We start from the raw sequence: 21031 nt of genomic DNA, 5'->3' as shown, positions 1-21031 counted from the left end.
CACCTGGGCTGCTTTATTTATCTGGCAGAGTCCTTCCCTGCCAAAAATATATTTAGCACATTCACTACTCTCATTACCATAGCACAGAGAATCTTCTCAGAGAAACTTGGAGAGGAGTCCCTATAGTAAAAGCCAAATGAGGAGAAGAGTGAGCTATTACCCAGACATTTGCTGAGTAGGAATTTGTAAACTATGGTGGCCAGAAGACTGAGTACAATCTGAGGCAGCCACAGAGAGACCACTGGGCATAGTGTCAAAAGATCAGTGGATCTGGGAAAATTGTACTAATAACAACTGCATGTTTTTAGACTCATTTTTAACATTTTCTATGTTTCAGAGAAAGACAAAGTGTAATGAAAAGCATAATGACTGTAAGAGTTAACAGGCACTTCCCAATTTTCTTTTCCAAGTCATTACATAGTTCAGTGATATTCTTTTATTAAAACAATTTACCATTGGTCTTTTATAGACAAGTTCACTTGGAAGTGACTAATCTTTATTTAGGACCCTTCACAGCATGGGTGTTATTGACAGTCACTTCCAGGCAATATAAATGGTCATCTGTCCCAATGAATTCAAAGTTTCTTGATCTCTTAATATTTCCATAGGATATCTGAATATTGTTTTCATAGGAAATGGAATGCAAAGAATTTAAATACTATAAAAGTGTGCTATATTTACCAAAACCAAGAATAAATTGTGATTCTTGAAAAGTTAAAAAAAATTAAATTTCAAGGTTTTATACATGGTTAGAATATTTGAGGAGACAGAATCATGTATTTCTTTTTTAAGATAAAAAATCAATGAAGTTTTTAGGAAAAAATAGAAAGAATACTATGTTGCTCACTAATTTTTGTTGATGTTACTGACCATGAATGGACTAATTCATAAATTGCCCTTGACCTTTCTCTTAAGTATCATATTTACACCTACTTGAATTCAGTGTTCATAATTTTTTCTGATTCATTTCTGATTATATTGTACACTAATGTGCATGTAGATATACCTCTTTGTGATAATTACAGATTTGTTTCTTATATTGTCAAAAACTGTTACATTGATAGTATTATTTTAAGGGATAAAGATGGGTCCAGAGTTTTTGTCTGTTTTTCATTTGTGACTAAATCCATGATTTTATTCTTTTCTTCAGTTGAATTATACGCCTTTTAAAATTGAAGAACTGTTCTCTGAGATCACCTGGAAGCTTTTAAAGTAGTATGAGTGCAAGATCTGGATTACTCAGACCAACTTGTCTTTGCTTTGAAGTCTAACCTATTCTGAGAGCTTTGACAGTTTCTATTTTCTTCCATCACATTGCCTGACATGTGACTGAAAACGATCTATTCACAAAATGACTGACACTTCAACCTTGCACCATGAATATAGTCTTATAAAATGCATTTTAAGGGACAATTAAAAAATTAAGTTCAAGTTAAAATTCATCCCCATAGGACATTACCACACAAATGCCACATCTTGCCTCCATCATATAGATGATTACATAATCAGATTAACTGTATACAACACTAAGCTTGTTTGGTGCTGACAATATCAACTCCTCATTCCTTGGTGTTGGCTTTTGATATTTATGGAAAGACTTACCTTTATGTCACAGGTACTAAACAGTAAAATAAATGTATCATAATCAAAAACTTTCTTGCAAATATGAATTTTTAAGAAAGAAAAAATTAAAATCAAATAGACTCATCATCTAATTTCTTAGAAACACTGAGACCCAGGTAGACCCAAAAAGGTTATTAGTTACCAAATACGACACAACAATGTAGGAGTGGCACCTACCACAGCTATAGCTTATTTTCCTTCTCAGCTGGGTATTCTTTCTACTTTGACTATCTGCTGTGCTTGTGGAAGCAAATGTGCCAATTGAAGAAATGAGAAAACTAAGACAGAGACAAATATTGAAGGAATTCGTCCTCACTAGTGTCTTTCCACTTGTGGGGAAAGTGTTGATCTCAGAGGTGAAATAATGAAAGTTAAAATGAACTGTTAGATAGTCCACCAGGAAAAAGTTAAATTTTATCAGATCAGTAATTCAAGAAAAAGGAGAAATTGGGATTTCTTCGAGATTCTTCAGGTTTCACAGGTTTAAGAGGAAGACAGATTATATTCCACAACCACTAGTAAATCTATACAATAAAAGTTTTAGCAATAACCAAATTCCATTTAACATCTATTCAATTGGAAAACTTCAAACAATTAACACGTAATTGGTGAAAATGCTTAATTAAAAATACCCTACATTGGGGCCCCTGGGTGGCTCAGTCGGGTAAGCTTCCGACTTCAGCTCAGGTCATGATCTCACAGTTTGTGAGTTCAAGCCCCGCGTCAGGCTCTGTGCTGACAGCTCAGAGCCTGGAGCCTGTTTCAGATTCTGTGTCTCCCTCTCTCTCTGACCCTCCCCCGTTCATGCTCTGTCTCTCTCTGTCTCAAAAATAAATAAACGTTAAAAAAATTAAAAAAAAATACCCTACATTGTTGGCAAGCAAGGTGGCTTATAAAATCAAAAATATCTTGACCCAATGAATTAAATTCTAGGAAAGGTTACTAAAAATGATTGCAAAAGAAGTAATATTATATGCACATTAAATTTTACTTTGCAACTTATTATTATCATGAATAATAGAAATGGCTACAATGTTTCAGAGTAGAGGAGTCCTTAAATGAGTTACTATTTGTCTTTAAAGACAAAGTAATGCAGCCATCCAGAATGGTAACTGTGAAGTCAAGAAAACTATAAACAATTCTTTTTGTATAATGATAAATCAAAAAGGCACAATGCAAAATTAGCATGGTATTAACTGTGTTTTTATGTTGAGAAACATTGGGAGAAATATTTATAAATGCCAAGACTGACTTTAAGATCTGGGGATTAAAAGTGACTATCCATTTTCTCTCTTATGTCTTTACATTTCCAATAATTTTAATAACTGCAGCCTAAATCCCTGGGTCCCTTCCCACTTCAGGAGTTTATTAGCCCACATTCCAAAGACTTCCCCCAGTATTCCAGGCAATATCCAAAATGCCAAACAAGACCTCTGCAAAGCATGCCCAGGCATTTTGTTCCTTTCTTGCTTTATTTCATCCTCCCCCCACCCCCGCCCCCAGGGGATTTTGGCTGCCCACAAAAGATTCAGAGAACCATCTGTGACATTGCTGCTGCTGTCCTGGACATTTTCAAGAAAGCACTGACTCCCTTGAGAACTAACTGCTTGTTGGCTATAAAGCTGCAAGACTCTTAGATAGCAAACTAGGTTCTCCAACTCCTGGGGCACGGAGATCCTCTGCAAACATTGAAAGACCTTTAGAAAAGGCCAAGAGGATACCTTCCTCTGGAGTCCTTCATTCTTTCCCATTCTAGTCTATGGACTGTCCTCCTGTACAGTCTCCTCCCTTTACGTGGTCTCCCCTTCTCCACCACAAAGTGCACAAGGGGCAGTAACCAGCACATTTTTTTAATTCTCTGATTATCTTTAGAGTCTATGGTGGAATCAGGAATTTGATAGTTACTCAACAAATGATTGCTGAATGAATGAATAAATAAATGATTGAATACACATAGAGTAGCTGCCAGCCTACCAGAATGCCAGTCACAATCAAGATTAATGAGGAGTCAAGACTTCACCAGATTTAGAATTATGTATTTCAGTTTTGTATGTCTGCTATTTGCCATGCAAAGTAGGTTGCCCATCCAGTCCTATTTTTAATCATACAGGGTAACTCAATCCACAAAGCTCTGAAGCACCCCTAGCCTCCCATCTACTCTTTCAAGTTTTTAAGAGGCTTCTGGCTCAGTGACTTGTTGTAAGAGTCTTTTATTCTACTCTCCTACTTTACAGGGAAAGTCTTTTGGGTCCTCATCTTGCCAAGCTCTCTCTATCACATCTGTGCTTTGACACATGTTTTCTCTTCTTATAGAAGACCCTTACCTAGCACCTAGAACATAGTAAACAGTCAATTAAAAAATAATAAGTCAGCTATATAAATGTTGTTTGGGAAAGAAAAAATATAATCGCATGACTCTTTACTTACCTTTAGGACAATCTCATGAAAACAGGGCTTCCATTTCTTCTACAAAAAAAAAAAAAAAAAAAAAATCAACATCTTAATTCATGAGAAAAATTGAAACGTCCTGTCTAGTTATCTTCCCCCTGTCTTTAGAAAGATTTAAACAGTCTTAGAAAAAAAGAAAGAATTAAAAAATCACATGTAAAACACAACTTGTTTTATCTTATAATTATTGTTTGTGTAATTATAGTTATTCCTTATATTTCCACATTTTCTTTTAATTAAAAAAAAGCCCTGGCAAATATACTACTATGTTTGCTCTTTCATTCTTACCCATTTATTCATGCATAATTACTGAGCACTTAATAAGTGCTGGGCACTGTATTAGCAACTGGGGATTCAAAATGGACCAGATAGACATGACCACGAAGACAGGGCAAGGGAAGAGGCTGTAAGTAAACACGTAAAGCTACATGAATAAATAGGTCATCACAGTTGAATAAGCGCTACGAAGCGAAGTTCAGGGTACACTGAAACATGAAGGAAGGTGTCCGTATAATCATATGTCTTCAGCTGAAACTCACATGATAGTAAGCGGTAATCTAGATGGAGATTATGGGTAAAGCTCCCTATGCAGAAGGAATGGAATGCACAATGCCCCAGAAGTTGAAATAAGTTGGTCCAGTTTGAGAAAGAAAGGGAAACCCAGCATAGAGTAAGAGGTAGCAGGACCACTAGAGTGATGCTGGCGGGAAAAACAGGCCGCAGATCATTCAGAGCTATATAACTCAAACTAACGCTTTTAAACATTATTGTCAAAGGAAGGAGAGGACGCAATGCTTTTAAGCAAGAAAATTATGTCATCAGATTCTCTCTTTAGAAATGGTTTCTCTAGCTACTGTAGGAGGAATGGGTTAGAAGAAGGGTCAAGAGCAGACAAGGGTGCCCCCTCAGAAAGCCACTGTGGAAACTCCCCCAGGAGATGATTTGACAGGAGGATGGAGAGGAAGGAAAAGGTTTGGTTTTACTTTGGAAGCAGAACATCTGACACTGGCAAACTAAGAAGTACTACTCTCATCTCAAAAAGAAGGAAATTAGTCCTCAGAAAAGAATGTTATAAGCGTTCACAAATCTGAGTATTCACCATTTGGCCATCCTTTTAGTTAAAATTAAATTTATATTTTCAAAAATCCTTGAAGAGACATAGCTGACTCAGTAGTGCAATCCACCAAATACTTTAATTCTGCCAAGGACATATTTGGGGCACTTCCCTCTTGATGCCAGGTTTGGTTCTGTACTTTACTTTGGCCAAGGAAATAACAGCAGGAATGCCACTTCTGGATTGAAGCTTTAGGAGAAAGCACATGATTTATCCTATTCTAATTCCTTCTAATAAATCAGGATGGAAGCTATTTCATCATCTCGGCTCTCAGAATGAACAAAACATGAAAAAGAGTCCCAGTCAGCTGATGATAGGCATATAGTAGGAATAAGTGATTATCATTTGTTATTCTAAGCCACTGAGGATTTTGTAGTAAGTTATTATAGCAAAAGCAATTACACTTGATGTATGTGTATATATATATACATATATATATACACATATATATGGTTGTATGCATATATACATACATAGATGTATATATATACATACATATAAATATATATACATATATATACACACATTTATATATATATAAATTATATATATATATAAATTATATATATATATTTTATATATATATATAAATTATTCTCACCTCATGTTTTACAAATTGAGGGCTCAGAGTACATCCAATAAATCACAGGGCAGGAAACAGAAACCAATTCTACCAGACACCAAATTCAAGCCTTTCCCAACCATGATTACAAGAGTCTTCTCTAAATGTCACAAACCCAAGACCCCAGAAATGGACACGATGAATGCATTAAGACCTAGATGTCAGGGAGCAATGAAAATGATGTAAGTTAAAGGCAAACAGTAGAGCTTTTTCAACAGTTTGAGAAGCAAGTGCATGGACTATATGTAGCTGAGAAGGGAGAAAGAAAATTCAGTTACTCCACAGAAACAAGGCATTATAAAATCTATGTTAAAACTGGTTGTATGGAAGAATCATTAAAACTTGGTGTCAGAGTGTAAGTATATAAAATTTAATATAGAGATAATCAGATGAAGAATTTTGTTTTTAGTTTCTTTATTTTGTGGCTTTTTTTAAAGTAGGTTTTTTTTTTTCTTGTTTTTTGTCAAGAGAGATAGAGAAAGGTACACTGAATAATGGGTTCCGGGAAAAATAGCCATCGGAGTCTTAAAAATTACTCTAACTTTAAGACTTGTCAAAACAACTCCATCATTTCAGAAAGGAATTCTACAACATATGTCAGTGTCAGCTGTGTGACAGTAAAGTATCCAGTTTCAGTGTAAGTGGGTTTACATGGCTCCTGCTTGTCCCCCTTGGGTCTCCTTTCCTTAAGAGTGGTTGTTAGAGAAGATCAACATATGGCAAATTTGGCAGTAAAACATCATTAGTAAAAAAACACCCACAACTGCAAAAAGTTGAAAGAATTTTGAAAATTACAAAGAAGACTGAGGGCTCTGATGGTATATGCAGTGTAGAAATGTTGCTAGTTTTCTATGCCTATGGGGAGTAGCTTGCCAGTTACCTCCTCAGCACTCATTCTAATATGGACCTACTGATACAAGAGTCTGTATCTGTATCTGTCTGTATCTGACCTACTGATACAATCCCCACAGTGACTGGTTCAGGCTGAACCCATGACATACAATCATCAGATCACATTTGCTGCCACTCCCTGAAAAGAGTATTTCGTCATCAGATTTCAATTGTGAGGAAGTGAGATTAGAACTTTGCTAGCCATTTTTGCACAATGAAAAGAGAATAGAGCCAACTTAAAAAACAGTTAAGTAGGAAATAAAGAGAAACTGGAACTGATGATGTTATAAGTACTCCTGCACCAAGTCACATCCTCAACCCAGGCTCGTCTGCTACATGAGCCAATAAAAATCCTGCTTTTTAAAAGTTTGTTTGGGTGAATTTGTTGTTATTGTCATTGGTATTGTAGCATTTTTTTTTTTGCCACTAATGTCTTAAAAAGTCATAACTGATGAAGTACTCTTCAAGTTGATTATCTCAAAAATGAATATCTTATTTTCAACTATTCAAAATCCAAACTATTGATGAAAGTATATTTAACTATCCTATAAACATTTTTAGAATTCCTTCCTGCCTAAGGGAATAAGAGAATGGAGTTGATGAGAATTACACAGAGACCTAGTCCCTAGGAAAGTCTTCATTTATCTGGAAAAGGAAAATACATAGATAATTACAATACAAAGCAAAGAGGGCAAGGTAGGAGATTCCAAGAGAGCAAAGAGGTATAGTAAACCTGTGGATACTGAAGCTGTCTTAAGGGAACTAATGCCATGTCTCTGTTTCTGGGGTCAAAAATCCACTTTTATGTGGTCAAAAATCCACTTTTGTGTGTGGGTACAACCTGAGGACTGGCATTATCATTTCAGCATATGGAACACCAGCTCCCTGAATGTTCCAAGGGGGATATTTCCTTCTGCTTGGAATTTCAGGTTCCGGGGAGTGGTGGCACTTCTTATCCCAAGTGCTTACTGCCCACTTCAAAGCTCTATCCCAAAGCTCCAGCTTTTGGAGACTGCTGTCCCACACCATCACGGACAATCTTCTCTCCTCGGATAGCACTTTGTTGCAGATCTCCTTTTCTGTTTTAACAGATTTCCTCAAAGACTCTGTTCTTCTTCTCTTCTGGATCACATGACCCACTTCTCCCATCCCTGAAGTACGATTTACAGCCCTACACAAGGCTATTGAGAAGCTAAGGCCAAGACAAGGCACCTTTGGGACCTCTCTGGAAGATTTCAAGGTCTCTTGAAATAAAAGTGGTATTTTAAACAATAAGTGAGAAATCCAATGCTTTTAAAAAGAAATTCAGCCTGGCGAAAGTGAATTACAACCAAATGCTTAAACTACTTTTATAGTTATGAGATTTTGTTCCTGTAAACAGTTTGCATTATCTGCTAAAAGCTTATATATATACATATATACATTACAAAAAGAGACAGAAAAAAGGAATATATCTAGGAAACAGAACTTCAACAAATATTACCAAAAATTCATTAAGCTTTAAATCAGCTATTGCTTGATTTTGCTTGATAAATGAAACATACTTTTAAAATACTTGAGCATATACAAACACTTGTGTTCTTAACAAAAATATTATTAAAAATGGAAGTGGTATTTCATAATTATCTATGTAAATATATTTATTATATTAATATTCTAGTGAGATCAAAACATTTAATGTTAATAAAGAAAATAATATTTAAGTCTATTTCATTTTATCACTTTTCTGCGTTTTGGGGTAGGTTTTATTTTGTATTTTATTTATATTGCATTATAGCATGTAAGTTACACACATGTTATTCAATAAATAAATATGCAGGCATTTTTATATGCATTTAAAAAAAATCTTGCTATTCAGTGTGTGAGCGAAAAGTAAAAGACTAAAACCACTGGGTTAGGTTATAAGATCTACAAAGGCAAAAATCTTGTCTTATTAATTGTTTCATTTCTAGAGTTTAGAAGCATACCTGACACATTCTAAGTACCTAATCGATATTTTATAAATGAGTAAATGAAGGGAATAGATCATTATTTTAGATAACATTATTTTCTAATGTTATTATGTGCCATAGAAAATATCATTATTCAAAAATCACTCTCTTATGGGTCATACTTTGATGCTTAGCACTTGTATTATGTTTTTGTTGGTTTGCATGTCTATACCACCACTGAGACACTTCTGTTATTATTTGAGCACCAAAGAATTATTTGATAAATGAATAAATGAACAAGTGAATGAAGAAACACTAGTGTATTTATGCTCACATTTCCTATACAACAGACCATCACTTTATAATAAACACCTTTGTTGCCTACTGCAAAATGCCAGAAATGTGGTTTTAGCCATGCAGAGCTGTTAGATTTTCTGATTAGTTTTGTATCAGGAGGTATGGGTTTGAAAAGTTTAGCAGTTTAAAGAAAACTCATCACCAGAATTTGTTGACGGGCAGAAGAAGACTTTAATCTAGCAAAAAAAAAAAAAAAACACAATAATTTATGATGTATACTTCACTGCAGTGCTGCAGAATTTCAATCACAGATTATTGGAAGTAGATGTAACAAATACTTCTGGAATCCAGGGGACAAACAACAAGGCTGAGGTATTGGGTCCATTTGGTAATGGAGAATATTTGAGTGAGATGAATGGCATACCTCTTTATTTATTTGCAGTGGCTCAGAGGCAAATGTACAATTCAAAGCTAGTTTTTAATGTGAAGTATTAAACTGAAAGCTTCCCTTGGGGACTTTGTTTTTTTTTGTTTTTTTTGTTTTTATTTTTTATTTTTTAATATATGAAATTTACTGTCAAATTGGTTTCCATACAACACCCAGTGCTCATCCCAAAAGGTGCCCTCCTCAATACCCATCACCCACCCTGCCCTCCCTCCCACCCCCCATCAACCCTCAGTTTGTTCTCAGTTTTTAACAGTCTCTTATGCTTTGGCTCTCTCCCACTCTAACCTCTTTTTTTTTTTTTTCCTTCCCCTCCCCCATGGGTTTCTGTTACGTTTCTCAGGATCCACATAAGAGTGAAACCATATGGTATCTGTCTTTCTCTGTATGGCTTATTTCACTTAGCATCACACTCTCCAGTTCCACCCATGTTGCTACAAAAGGCCATATTTCATTTTTTCTCATTGCCACGTAGTATTCCATTGTGTATATAAACCACAATTTCTTTATCCATTCATCAGTTGATGGACATTTAGGCTCTTTCCATAATTTGGCTATTGTTGAGAGTGCTGCTATAAACATTGGGGTACAAGTGCCCCTATGCATCAGTACTCCTGTATCCCTTGGGTAAATTCCTAGCAGTGCTATTGCTGGGTCATAGGGTAGGTCTATTTTTAATTTTCTGAGGAACCTCCACACTGCTTTCCAGAGCGGCTGCACCAATTTGCATTCCCACCAACAGTGCAAGAGGGTTCCTGTTTCTCCACATCCTCTCCAGCATCTATAGTCTCCTGATTTCTTCATTTTGGCCACTCTGACTGGCGTGAGGTGGTATCTGAGTGTGGTTTTGATTTGTATTTCCCTGATAAGGAGCGACGTTGAACATCTTTTCATGTGCCTGTTGGCCATCCGGATGTCTTCTTTAGAGAAGTGTCTATTCATGTTTTCTGCCCATTTCTTCACTGGGTTATTTGTTTTTCGGGTGTGGAGTTTGATGAGCTCTTTATAGATTTTGGATACCAGCCCTTTGTCCGATGTGTCATTTGCAAATATCTTTTCCCATTCCGTGGGTTGCCTTTTAGTTTTGTTGGTTGTTTCCTTTGCTGTGCAGAAGCTTTTTATCTTCATAAGGTCCCAGTAATTCACTTTTGCTTTTAATTCCCTTGCCTTTGGGGATGTGCCGAGTAAGAGATTGCTACGGCTGAGGTCAGAGAGGTCTTTTCCTGCTTTCTCCTCTAAGGTTTTGATGGTTTCCTGTCTCACATTCAGGTCCTTTATCCATTTTGAGTTTATTTTTGTGAATGGTGTGAGAAAGTGGTCTAGTTTCAACCTTCTGCATGTTGCTGTCCAGTTCTCCCAGCACCATTTGTTAAAGAGACTGTCTTTTTTCCATTGGATGTTCTTTCCTGCTTTGTCAAAGATGAGTTGGCCATACGTTTGTGGGTCTAGTTCTGGGGTTTCTATTCTATTCCATTGGTCTATGTGTCTGTTTTTATGCCAATACCATGCTGTCTTGAGGATTACAGCTTTGTAGTAGAGGCTAAAGTCTGGGATTGTGATGCCTCCTGCTTTGGTCTTCTTCTTCAAAATTACTTTGGCTATTCGGGGCCTTTTGTGGTTCCATATGAATTTTAGGATTGCTTGTTCTAGTTTTGAGAAGAATGCTGGTGCAATTTTGATTGGGATTGCATTGAATGTGTAGATAGCTTTGGGTAGTATTGACATTTTGACAATATTTATTCTTCCAATCCATGAGCAGGGAATGTCTTTCCATTTCTTTATATCTTCTTCAATTACCTGCATAAGCTTTCTATAGTTTTCAGCATACAGATCTTTTACATCTTTGGTTAGATTTATTCCTAGGTATTTTATGCTTCTTGGTGCAATTGTGAATGGGATCAGTTTCTTCATTTGTCTTTCTGTTGCTTCATTGTTAGTGTATAAGAATGCAACTGATTTCTGCACATTGATTTTGTATCCTGCAACTTTGCTGAATTCATGTATCAGTTCTAGCAGACTTTTGGTGGAGTCTATCGGATTTTCCATGTATAATATCATGTCATCTGCAAAAAGCGAAAGCTTGACTTCATCTTTGCCAATTTTGATGCCTTTGATTTCCTTTTGTTGTCTGATTGCTGATGCTAGAACTTCCAGCACTATATTAAACAACAGCGGTGACAGTGGGCATCCCTGTCGTGTTCCTGATCTCAGGGAAAAAGCTCTCAGTTTTTCCCCGTTGAGGATGATGTTAGCTGTGGGCTTTTCATAAATGGCCTTTATGATCTTTAAGTATGTTCCTTCTATCCCGACTTTCTCAAGGGTTTTTATTAAGAAAGGGTGCTGGATTTTGTCAAAGGCCTTTTCTGCATCGATTGACAGGATCATATGGTTCTTCTCTTTTTTTTTTGTTAATGTGATGTATCACGTTGATCGATTTGCGAATGTTGAACCAGCCCTGCATCCCAGGAATGAATCCCACTTGATCATGGTGAATAATTCTTTTTATATGCTGTTGAATTCGATTTGCTAGTATCTTATTGAGAATTTTTGCATCCATATTCATCAGAGATATTGGCCTGTAGTTCTCTTTTTTTACTGGGTCTCTGTCTGGTTTAGGAATCAAAGTAATACTGGCTTCATAGAATGAGTCTGGAAGTTTTCCTTCCCTTTCTATTTCTTGGAATAGCTTGAGAAGGATAGGTATTATTTCTGCTTTAAACGTCTGGTAGAACTCCCCTGGGAAGCCATCTGGTCCTGGACTCTTATTTGTTGGGAGATTTTTGATAACCGATTCAATTTCTTTGCTGGTTATGGGTCTGTTCAAGCTTTCTATTTCCTCCTGATTGAGTTTTGGAAGAGTGTGGGTGTTTAGGAATTTGTCCATTTCTTCCAGGTTGTCCAATTTGTTGGCATATAATTTTTCATAGTATTCCCTGATAATTGTTTGTATCTCTGAGGGATTGGTTGTAATAATTCCATTTTCATTCATGATTTTATCTATTTGGGTCATCTCCCTTTTCTTTTTGGGAAGCCTGGCTAGAGGTTTGTCAATTTTGTTTATTTTTTCAAAAAACCAACTCTTGGTTTCGTTGATCTGCTCTACAGTTTTTTTAGATTCTATATTGTTTATTTCTGCTCTGATCTTTATTATTTCTCTTCTTCTGCTGGGTTTAGGCTGCCTTTGCTGTTCTGCTTCTATTTCCTTTAGGTGTGCTGTTAGATTTTGTATTTGGGATTTTTCTCGTTTCTTGAGATAGGCCTGGAGTGCAATGTATTTTCCTCTCAGGACTGCCTTCGCTGCGTCCCAAAGCGTTTGGATTGTTGTATTTTCATTTTCGTTTGTTTCCATATATTTTTGAATTTCTTCTCTAATTGCCTGGTTGACCCACTCATTCGTTAGTAGGGTGTTCTTTAACCTCCATGCTTTTGGAGGTTTTCCAGACTTTTTCCTGTGGTTGATTTCAAGCTTCATAGCATTGTGGTCTGAAAGTATGCATGGTATAATTTCAATTCTTGTAAACTTATGAAGGGCTGTTTTGTGACCCAGTATATGATCTATCTTGGAGAATGTTCCATGTGCACTCGAGAAGAAAGTATATTCTGTTGCTTTGGGATGCAGAGTTCTAAATATATCTGTCAAGTCCATCTGATCCAATGTATCATTCAGGGCCCTTGTTTCTTTATTGACTGTGTGTCTAGATGATCCATCCATTTCTGTAAGTGGGGTGTTAAAGTCCCCTGCAATGACCACATTCTTATCAATAAGGTTGCTTATGTTTATGAGTAATTGTTTTATATATCTGGGGGCTCCGGTATTCGGCGCATAGACATTTATAATAGTTAGCTCTTTCTGATGGATAGACCCTGTGATTATTATATAATGCCCTTCTTCATCTCTTGTTACAGCCTTTAATTTAAAGTCTAGTTTGTCTGATATAAGTATGGCTACTCCAGCTTTCTTTTGGCTTCCAGGAGCATGATAAATAGTTCTCCATCCCCTCACTCTCAATCTAAAGGTGTCCTCAGATCTAAAATGAGTCTCTTGTAGACAGCAAATAGATGGGTCTTGTTTTTTTTATCCATTCTGATACCCTATGTCTTTTAGTTGGCGCATTTAATCCATTTACATTCAGTGTTATAGAAAGATAGGGTTTAGAGTCATTGTGATGTCTGTATGTTTTATTCTTGTAGTGATGTCTCTGGTACTTTGTCTCACAGGATCCCCCTTAGGATCTCTTGTAGGGCTGGTTTCGTGGTGACAAATTCCTTCAGTTTTTGTTTGTTTGGGAAGACCTTTATCTCTCCTTCTATTCTAAATGACAGACTTGCTGGATAAAGGATTCTCGGCTGCATATTTTTTCTGTTTAGCACACTGTAGATATCGTGCCAAGCCTTTCTGGCCTGCCAAGTTTCAAAGGAGAGATCAGTCACGAGTCTTATAGGTCTCCCTTTATATGTGAGGGCACGTTTATCCCTTGCTGCTTTCAGAATTTTCTCTTTATCCTTGTATTTTGCCAGTTTCACTATGATATGTAGTGCAGAAGATCGATTCAAGTTACGTCTGAAGGGAGTTCTCTGTGCCTCTTGGATTTCAATGCCTTTTTCCTTCCCCAGTTCAGGGAAGTTCTCAGCTATAATTTCTTCAAGTACCCCTTCAGCACCTTTCCCTCTCTCTTCCTCCTCTGGGATACCAATTATGCGTATATTATTTCTTTTTAGTGTATCACTTAGTTCTCTAATTTTCCCCTCATAGTCCTGGATTTTTTTACCTCTCTTTCTTTCAGCTTCCTCTTTCTCCATAACTTCATCTTCTAGTTCACCTATTCTCTCCTCTGCCTCTTCAAGCCGAGCTGTCGTGGTTTCCATTTTGTTTTGCATTTCGTTTAAAGTGTTTTTCAGCTCCTCGTGACTGTTCCTTAGTCCCTTGATCTCTGTGGCAAGAGATTCTCTGCTGTCCTGTATACTGTTTTCAAGCCCAGCGATTAATTTTATGACTATTATTCTAAATTCACTTTCTGTTATATTATTTAAATCCTTTTTGATCACTTCATTAGCTGTTGTTATTTCCTGGAGGTTCTTGTGAGGGGAATTCTTCCGTTTGGTCATTTTGGATAGTCCCTGGAGTGGTGCGGACCTGCAGGGCACTTCCCCTGTGCGGTGGTGTATAACTGGAGTTGGTGGGCGGGGCCGCAGTCCGCCCTGATGTCTGCCCCCAGCCCACCGCTGGGGCCACAGTCAGACTGGTGTGTGCCTTCTCTTCCCCTCTCCTAGGGGCGGGATTCACTGTGGGGTGGCGTGGCCCGTCTGGGCTACTTGCACACTGCCAGGCTTGTGTTGCTGGGGATCTGGCGTATTAGCTGGGGTGGGTAGGCAAGGTGCACGGGGGCTGGGGGGGCAGGCTTAGCTCGCTTCTCCTTAGGTGATCCACTTCAGGAGGGGCCCTGTGGCAGCGGGAGGGAGTCAGAACCGCTGCCGGAGGTTTGGCTCCGCAGAAGCACAGAGTTGGGTGTTCGTGCTGCGCGAGCAAGTTCCCTGGCAGGAACTGGTTCCCTTTGGGATTTTGGCTGGGGGATGGGCGGGGGAGATGGCGCTGGTGAGCGCCTTTGTTCCCCACCAAGCTGAGCTCTGTCGTCCGGGGGCTCAGCAGCTCTCCCTCCTTTGTCCTCCAGCCTTCCCGCTTTCCGAGAAGAGCTGTTAACTTATGACCTCCCAGACGCTAAGTCGCGCTTGCTGTCGGAACACAGTCCCTCCGGCCCCTCTGCTTTTGCCAGCCAGACTCGGGGGCTCCGCTTGGGCGGTGAGCCGCCCCTCCGCCCCAACTCCCTCCCGCCAGTCCGTGGAGCGCGCACCGCCTCGCTGCCCTTCCTACCCTCTTCCGTGGGCCTCTCGTCTGCGCTTGGCTCCGGAGACTCCGTTCTGCTAATCCTCTGGCGGTTTTCTGGGTTCTTTAGGCAGGTGTAGGTGGAATCTAAGTGATCAGCAGGACGCGCAGTGAGCCCAGCGTCCTCCTACGCCGCCATCTTCCGGAACCTCCCTCCCTTGGGGACTTTGAAAGGACGTCTAAGACAATAGTAACTCTCAAATCTTTTATGATGATTTTGCTTGTTTTTAAATCATTTTAGGTGGCGTGGAGCTTTTGTGAGGCCTTTTCTAATGAGCATACAGCTTGGATAGATATTCAATAATGTGGATTGTATTACAGATGGTCCCTGACTTGGGATGGTTCAACTTAGAATTTTTCAGATTTATAATGGTGTGAAAGTGATATTCATGCAGTAGAGACCATACTTCAAAGTTTTCATTTTTTATTTTTTTCCAGGCTAGTGATATGTGGTATGATCATTTCTTTAATACTGGTCCGCTGCAGCAAACCACAGTCCCCTGCCAGCCACATGTCACGAGGGTAAACAAACGATACATCTACAGCCATTCTGCACCCATGCATCCATTCTGTTTTTCACCACCAGTACAGTATTCAGTAAGTTGCATGAGATATTCAACATGTTAGGCTTTGTGTTAGATGATTTGCTCAATGGTGGGCTAATTTAAGTGTTCTTAACACATATAAGGTAGGCTAGGCTCAGCTATATTTGGTAAGTTAGGTATAGTAAGTATATTTTCAACATATGATGGGTTTTTCAGGTTGAGCCCCATCATAAGTCAAGGAAGATCTATAGTAGATTTAAAACAGTCATGAGATGCATGCTATGAGGAATTAGCAACATAAATCACCTAACATCAGTGATGTTCCACTTCAAGATTATTGTTATGTTGAGCATATCAAAAACTAAGGTCTTCAATAGAGTTAAGGGATTCCATATTGGGAATCTGTATGGTGTTGGGGGTAAGAGATGCTTATTTCCTCTCCTACAGTGTGAAAGAATTTCCCTAAATATCTCTATCCTATTGTTCCACCTGTTTTCCTCCCCAAAGAGAAAAGAAATCACCTTGTTGGTAGGTAATCACTGTTCAACTTTCTCTATTGAGAGCAGATCAGTCCAAATATTGGAGGCAGGGGATTTGGTTTACAGCTGTGTTCTAGCCCTCCCTGACAACTGGGAGGTAGAGATTCTGGGCTTTCTGCTCTGCATTCCAAACATTTCAAAATCTAGATTAATAAAGATGTGTATGTGAAGGGGGTATGAAGGGGGTGTGCAGGTGATGATAAAAGTGAAATATTAAAATGCCACATATTCAATTTATCAGCTAAGTCTTCCAACCCAGCATTTATGGGATATGATGCTGGTATGTAGACATCCATCTGAATGTATTCTTGGCCCATATTATTTGTCATTGTTGTGCTCAAATGTCTTAGTTGCTGTCTAATTCGGTGGCGGGGGGGGGGGGGAAGAGCCACTTATTGGTTATATCAAATTCCATCTGGCTTTCTTAACTTTATGCCACACTGTTTCTGTTCTGCAACTAAACCAAATTACTTGCACTGCCCATATATTCCAATCTTTTACAACCATGTTCTTTTTCATGGGTTGACATCGCATTTTCCTTTCTGTGGACTGGACAACAATGATTTATCTCTCAAGGCTTTATGCCTATTTGCTCTACGACACGAGTCCAGATCGGGTGGCCCACTGTTTCTTGAAATAGAGAATGTTAGGCGAATTTGAATCTAAATTTCTGTAAGACCATATTCTGTACAATGCATCCTACAGGCCAACTCTGACCCTACTACATGTTCTGTAAATAAAGTATTACTAGAAAATAGCCACAGCCATTCAGTTATGTATTATCCATGGCAACTTTTACAGTACAAAAGCAGAACTGAGTAGTTGTAACAGAGACCATATGGCCCACAAAGCCTATAATATTTACTATCTAGCTCTTCACAAAAAAAAAAAAAAAAAAAAAAAAAAAAAAAAAAAAAAAAAAAAAAAAGTTTGCCAATCCCTGCTTGAGGCAAAAATTGGCTGAAATCCAATAGCAAATATTTCCTTTATATAGAGGCAGTGTTTTCTAGCTTACCACAAGCCCTATCAGTATCTTCTGTGCTTCATTCTGAGTATAGCATTCATTTATATTCCCAGCATGACTCCTCTTGACATTTGACTACATGAGATCCATCTTAAAGATTTACTTGATGACTACAATCTGGGATGGGGATAGTTCTAAAATATTTGTTTAGTGCTTTTTTTATCATTTATGTTTCTCTGCAAATGTTTTCCACCTCTTCACCCATTATACACATACTTTCTTTTACATTGAGCATACATATAGTGGTTCCTATAAAATCCTTATCTGTTAATTATACAAGGCTGGATAATCTTAGGTTTAGTCTCTATTGATTGGTTTCTTTTGAAAAGTGGCTTATTTTCCTACTTCTTTTTTTTAATGTTTATTTAATTTTGAGAGAGAGGCGGGTGAGAGAGAGAGAGAGAGAGAGAGCGAGCAGGGGTGGGAGAGGGGCAGAGAGAGAGGGAGACATAGAATCTGAAGTAGGCTCTAGGCTCTGAGCTGTCAGCACAGAGCCTGATGCAGGGCTCAAACCCACGAACTGTGAGATCATGACCTGAGCTGAAGTTGGCCGCTTAACCAACTGAGCCACCCAGGTGCCCCTTTCCTATTTCTTTAGGTGTTTAGTAACTTGGGACTGCATCCTTGTCATTGTGAATGATATTTTGTGGAGGAATCTAAAATAGTATTTTTTACATGTTTTAGTAGGCAATTAATTTGGATGAGCTCAAACTGATAAATTTATCTTTTCTGCTGGAGGGGGGCACTTAAAAGTTTAGTTATTTTAAATTTACTTTATAAATAAATAAACTTAAAACAAAATTTTAAAGGGACATCTGGGTGGCTCAGTCCATTAACTGCCAGACTCTTGGTTTCAGCTGAGGTCATGATCTGATGGTTTGTGGGCTCCAGTCCCACATGGGGCTCCACGCTGACAGCACAGAGCCTGCTGGGGGTTCTCTTCCTCTCTCTCTGCCCCTCTGCTGCTCTCATGTGTGTACGCGTGCTCTCTCTCTCTCCAAAATAAATAAACTTAAAAAAATACTTTAGGGGTCATCCAGACATTTATCTTCAGTTTTCCAAATCCAACTTTTGGCCATCCAGCAAGTTGTAGACTTAGGCATGCTGTTGGTATTAAGGGTCATAAAAATCAAAACTCACTAAGTTCTATTCCCTTTTTTTCTGAAGTGCCCTCTCTCCTTCATTATATTTTGCTTTTATTTGCTCTCCCATGCCTTCACTGGGCTTACATTATTTGTTTTTTCCAGGGTTTACTGTCATTTGAAGAAAGATTGGCTTGGTTGGAGCCATTTGGATATTATCAGGAGTGAAACCACTGAATAATCAGTTGTTTGTTTTTTTTCCTCACTCTTTGGGAGGCCCTGTGTTAGAATTTTCTACGAACACTATCTTCTTTAATCCTCACATTCATAGCTGAGTTTTACTGTATCTGATTAAGTAACTGAAGATCAGAGAGAGAAAGACACTAGCCAAAGTTTCATAGAACATAATAAGATGCAGAAACAGAATTCAAACCCAGATCTGGTGGAGTTGTGTAATCATGCTGCTTTCTTTGTATCATCTGCCAGTCTATGGCTTAAAAGCTACTTCTGCCATTTCTGGGGTAATCGAAACTCCATCAATTAGGCGCTCTGTCCTGATGTTATGGTAAATTATTGAGAAACAACAACAAAACCAAAAATAATAAAAACAAAAACAAAGGTAAAACCAAGCTCCCTGATTTAATTCCCCTTTTTTATGACCTTATTGTATTGCATTTATGTTTTCCCTTCTTAATCTTCAGAGCATCCTTACTTGATAAGGCCGGCATAAAACATTCATATTTCCACTGCTGCTTACCCAAATCTAATCGCTAAGAGTATGAAATGCCTACCTTTATTCTTAGGCATTAAATGTTAAACCTTCCAAAATATGCTGAGAATGAGGCAGCCATAGGGATGCTGTCATTAATTTGTATTTTCCGTTAGCAAAGAGCTAAATGCATTTCCACTAGTTCCTTCAGGTGAGAACAGCCCAAGGTAGATTTTTCCCTATGCTTAATCTATGTCACGGTAACTTATGTACTGCTTGGCTACCAAACTTCCCCAGCTTTTCAATCTCTCATACAGATCTACGGCATTGTCCGCAGGGACAGGGATGTGACCCTACGTGGGCTAGTTATGTAATCTCAGGAATTTGGATCTAGAATAAAAACTCACAGGGGTTGGATACAGTAGAGGTGAGAAGTTGAAGAGGTAACTAGAATATAGAGATTCCTAGTGCTGTCCTAATAATTTATCGTCCTAAAAGTTGCTTTTATAGACATACTCTTGATTTCCTTAGTAACTTTCCTTTCTCTACATTAAGTTCCTCTTTAATCCTATAAGAAATTCCTGTTTGATTTGTTTGTTACTAGTAACCAAACACCACATGGAATGACCTACAGACAAAACATTCATATTTGAAAAGGGAGGCCAGTGTGAATTATTTGGATATAAAATAATGGGAGTTTAAAATTTTTTAAATTGTTTCAATTGTCTCAGTTTCCCAGGTCATGTTTTAAAGAGGAAAAGACTAGAAAAAGTAAAAGTGTTATTAGTTGCCACACTGAAAACATAAAAATAGAGAATGATTGATTAAATCTGAATTTCAGACAAATGACAAATGATATTTTAGGGGTGCCTGGGTGGCTCAGTCAGTTAAGCGTCCGACTTCAGCTCAGGTCACGATCTCACAGTCCGTGAGTTCGAGCCCCGCGTCGGGCTCTGGGCTGATGGCTCAGAGCCTGGAGCCTGCTTCCCATTCCGTGTCTCCCTCTCTCTCTGCCCCTCCCCCGTTCATGCTCTGTCTCTCTCTGTCTCAAAAATAAATAAACATTTAAAAATTTTTTAAAAATGATATTTTAGCATATCCCATGCATATACAAATAGTATACACTTATACTGAAAATACTCATTTTTGTTTTCTGAAATTCAGTTGTGACTACGTGCCCTTAATTTGACCTGGCAACCCTCCATTGTCCACTGTAGCACCATGGACTTTTCAAAACAACCTTCAACTTACTCAGGTGATATGCAGGGATCAATAATACCTATTGACACAGTCTTACTTCTCACAGAAACTCCACTGATAAATAAGAACTGTATCCATGAAAACTTCATGCAAGAAGATGTAAGAACACTGAGGAAACTCTGACTAGATGTCATCAAACCACTGTGCCCTATGTTTTTTCCTCCCTAAGAGTCAGGGGTGAAGTTTTCTTTATCCCTCTGCATAGCTTGATGCTGCAAATAACCCTTCTCATAGTGCCAATATTTTCAATTATGGCTTTGTTTTTGGAAAGGATGAAAAGAAAAGCTCTGGAAAGGGATTCTGTATAATTTTTATACATCACCTACCTGCCAGATGGGTAAGGGTGAATAAATAGGAAGAAAGACCTCAACTGATACAGTCAGGAGGGTTAAAATAAAAGAGGTAAAAGTAAAGAAAGGGCCAAAATACAAGTATAGGACAGAAATAAGAGAATAACTATGAAAGTTGATACTGAGATTTTAAGAGTATGATATACTGTAAGATTGGGATCAACTATTAATTTGAAGAGGAAGTTCAATAAAGTATTTACACATATGATGGGAGAGGAATAATAGTTTAGAGGAGCAATGGAAGATGGTACAACAATCATCATTCATTAG

The sequence above is a fragment of the Panthera uncia genome (assembly GCF_023721935.1).
Source record: "Panthera uncia isolate 11264 chromosome E2 unlocalized genomic scaffold, Puncia_PCG_1.0 HiC_scaffold_20, whole genome shotgun sequence".
Taxonomy (NCBI): domain Eukaryota; kingdom Metazoa; phylum Chordata; class Mammalia; order Carnivora; family Felidae; genus Panthera; species Panthera uncia.
Note: the sequence above shows the minus strand (reverse complement) of the source record.